Genomic DNA, 4205 nt, shown 5'->3' with positions numbered 1-4205 from the left:
GCAGCGCGACTCCGCCCCGCCCGCACAGAGCATGCGCGCGCCTGCGCGCCCTCCGCCGCTCCCGGGACGTGGGTTCGAGTCCCGGCGCCGACCGGGCCGGGGCGTGCGGGGTGGAGGAGGAGCGTCCCGGCCCAGGAACCCGAGATTAGAGTGTCTGTCAGGCGTACTGGGCCTGCTTAGTGTCATTAATGCATATAAATATCTCCAAGGCAGGTGCCAAGAGGATGGTCTCAGCATCTTTTCAGTGGTCAGGAAGCAGTGGCCATAAACTGAAATACAAAAAGTTCCTCGTCAACATGAGGAAGAACTTCTTTCCGTTGAGGGTGGCAGAGCACTGGAACAGGCTGCCCAGGGAGATTGTGGAGTCTCCCTCTCTGGAGACATTCCAAACCCACCCGGACGTGTTCCTGTGTCTCCTGCTCCCGGTGACCCTGCCTTGGCAGCAGGGTTGGGCTGGGTGATCTCCAGAGATCTCTGTTTATCCGCAGATTTTGTTTACCAACAAAATACTAAAATCCAAAGGGACTTTTTGTGTTTTCTCCTGGGAGAGAATTTGGCAACAGAGTCAGAAATAGTGGCTGTGGTCACCCAGGCTGCCAATAACACCAGCCTCAGAAAGGGGCACATTTGGCTCTGAAACCCTCTGCAGTGTGTTGGAGTGGGTGTTTAAATTGATTTCTGCAGCTGTGGGCCCACTTCTTAATTCCAGATCTGGACTATGTGGAAAGATTCAACCTCACATCTTCCTATATGCCTTCTCATTTCTAAACTGCAAATGCAGGGAAAGGGTTGCCATCAAGACATTATTGCACAGTTTTATGGGTTCCTTCAGCACTCTTGTGAACACAAGTCCAGAGGAGGCCACCAAGATGTTTAGAGGGATGAAGCATATCTCGTACTAAGAAAGGCTGAGAAAATTGGGATTGTTCAGCCTGGAGAGGAGAGAGCTTTGGTGTGACCTAATTGCAACCTTCCAGTACCTGAAGGGAGCCTACAGGAAAGTTGGAGAGGGACTTTTGATGAGGCCATATAGTGACAGGAGAAGGGGGAATGGATTCAAATTAAAGGAGAGAAGGTTTAGATTAGGTATTAGGAGGAAGCTCTTCCCTGTGAGGGTGGTGAGGCCTTTGCACAGGTTGCCCAGAGAATCTGTGGCTGCCCCATCCCTGGAAGGTGTCCAAGGCCAGGTTGGGCGGGACTTGGAGGAACCTGGTCTAGTGAAAAGTGTCCCTGCCTGTGGCAGGAGGGTGGAACTACATGATCTTTTAAGATCCCTTCCAACCCAAACCATTCTACGAATCTTTGAATTTGAGCAATGAAAGACCTACTAAGAATATTTTCTTTATAGTTGCTTGTGTTCTTTTTTTCCATGATGGGAGATTTTTAAAAGGGAAAGGACTGATAAGAAGAAATACTTCAGATGATTAGAGTTGGTCCTAAAGGAACCTGTAATGACTTATTGCTCTCTTATACACTGGGAAATTGGGGAACATGACAGGAACATGTGCGATTTCTTGGAAGCCCTTGGGAACCTGGATCCTGGACAAGCAGATCGTCACTGGTCACTGAACTAATGTATGGGCAGAAATGCTACTGGCAGGATGCTAGGGGACAGAGGATATCTTATAAGTTAAAGCTGTTAGCATATTTTAGGCCAAAAAAAGAGATATCATAGAAAGAAGACTCAAAGGAAACAACGGCAAGAAGTTGGAGAAGGGGAAAAAACTTCAGGTCCCTAAAACAAGAATGGATCAACTTGGGTAATCACAGAATAACTAGAAGTTGCATTTAAATTGTGTCCACAGAGAATGGTGAATTGGGTGCATCTATTTGTCAGTTTTCTTTAAAACTGATGTTAGAAATGTAAGAAAGGACTTTTCTCAAGAGCTATTTTCTTCTGGCACCAAACATACTGCTTTCTTACATTTAACATCTGAAGCATAAACAAAGATTCAGCCCTACCTAGCCACCTCCTAGAAGCACTTGTTACCTTGAGACTCATGAGAATTAGAAAGTTAATGTCTTATTCTTCTTGCTCCAGGCATGCCATTGTTGTATTTTCTTCAAACGATAGTTGGACTGCAGACTTACACTCATTTGCAGTGCCAGATAAATCTATTTATTGTGAGAGGAGGAGGCAGCAGGTTGTTGCATTTCTGTATGGATGAAGGCTTGAAAGTAGTTAAAACTCTGTCTGAAAAACCAAGCTAACTAAATAATAAGGGAGGAAGGAGGCTATGGATGGCCTTTATGACATAGTATGTTTGCTTTGAGAAGGGATGGACCCTGTGACAACTGCCTACAGACACTGGAGTTGCTTATGTGCAACTCAGTGTGGCTCTGGCATCAAGTTACCTTTCTTCTTGTGCAGCTCAAAGTCAGCCACAGGGCCACTCACTCCCACTATTGACTTGGAGCCCTTCTGTGTTTTCTGAGGGTACATATGGACACGTACAAAAGCAAGGAGCAAGTCCCAGACAAACTAACCCAACAGGCTTCTCATTGATGCAGACTTTTCTTCCTTCATCATTTTTCTTTTTTTTTTCCCCTCTTTGAGAAGAAGGTCAGAAACCATCAGCACAACCAGCCAGTTAGAGGGGAGGTCAGTGGAGCAGCAGAAAATCCTTTGTGCCTCAAGGTGCCTCGATGTATGGGATAGGAAACAATCAAAAAACAGCAAGGGCTTCCCTGGCTTTCCTGCAGGAAAGTACCTGAAAATAGCTGAGCTGGGTAGCAGCTTTTGTAGACCACGCCCAGGGCTTCCTGGAAGCCACTGTGGATGGGCTTAGAGATCATGACAGTTCTTGATTATCGCTTAGTTACCTTGATGAGCACCAAAGCCTCAAAATTCAGTCTGATGATGGCTCGTTATACCAAATAGAATTAATGCAGTGTTTCTATCATAACTCAAGAAAACAAGTTTTGTGAAATTTCCTTCTCTCCTTTGACAATTTCTGTCATCTCTCTTGGGGTGCTTTGCCGCATGTCAAGAAGAGAGGACAGTGGGCAGATGAAAAAAGGCTTACCCTCTGTTCTTTGAATCAGTCACTGTGCTGAGGTGCCACGGCCCGCAGAGAAAAGGGAATGGGGACGCGGCACTGCAATCAGATTCGGGACACAGTTGAGGTGAGGGAAGCAATGCCAACTTTATTGAGGGCAACAGTGACTTAAATAGGGTAGGTTCAGGGGGTGGACTCAGGCTGGGGGAGGAGCAAGAGACTGGCAACCCAGGGAAACACCTGATAGGACAACAGAATATAGGTGGGAGGAGTTTTGGTGTCTCTGGGGAAACGGGCCAATAGGAGCTACCTCTGCATTGCAGCAAACCACAACCAATCACAAGCAGAGGAGCAGGAAAATAGAGGAGAACAAGGAGATAAACAAGTTTAGGCGGGAAAATGTGGGGAAGAAGGGGAGACAAAATGGAGGACATGAATTTTTAACAATAAACTGGGGTACATGGGACTTCATAACAACATAACAATAAACTGGGGGAAAACTGTCTGTCCAGTGAATGTCTAATCCGGTGTAAGAATGTCCATTCCAGTAACACAGTGTCCATTCTAGTATAAAAGTGTCCATTCAAGGATCATAAATCTTTCTCCATGCTTGATATTTTTCCCATTCCATCTCCTCTCTTCCAACATCTCCCCCTTCTTTGTTTTTTGAAGCGGCAGCGATGTTTGGGGTCACGGTGGAAATCAGCAATTTACGGAGGCAAATAATAAGACAAGGTAAAAAGGTACACAAAGAAACAATGACAAATAAGGATTGTACACATATAATGATGACTTTTCTAGACCAACTGGGCAGGGAAGGAAGTTTCAACCAATCAAAAAGGTCGTCGAGCCCTTCACTCTTAGATTGATGAATTTCTCTGACCAGGCTTTTCAGCTGACTAATACTCTCGCGTATAGACTGAGAGTGGTTAGAAAAATTCATGCAGCACATCCCCTCGAATTCTTGGCACCCGTGGCCGTGTGCCAAGAGGAGGAAATCAATGGCTGCTCTATTTTGGAGGCTGACTTCCTTCAATTTCTGCGTGTCTGCCAGCAGACCTTCTATTGCCTTGGTTGTGGCGTTGGCCTCCTTGGTCAGCCAGCAACCAAGGTGGGTCAACAGGGACAGGGCATGAGTGGTTCCTATCCCGGGGATAGGGAAGGAAGCCCAGAAGTTCTTCACTTGAGACCATATATGAATGTTGG

This window comes from Manacus vitellinus, unplaced genomic scaffold (assembly GCF_001715985.3).
Source record: "Manacus vitellinus isolate BGI_N305 unplaced genomic scaffold, ASM171598v3 scaffold_23_pilon, whole genome shotgun sequence".
Lineage (NCBI taxonomy): Eukaryota > Metazoa > Chordata > Aves > Passeriformes > Pipridae > Manacus > Manacus vitellinus.
Note: the sequence above shows the minus strand (reverse complement) of the source record.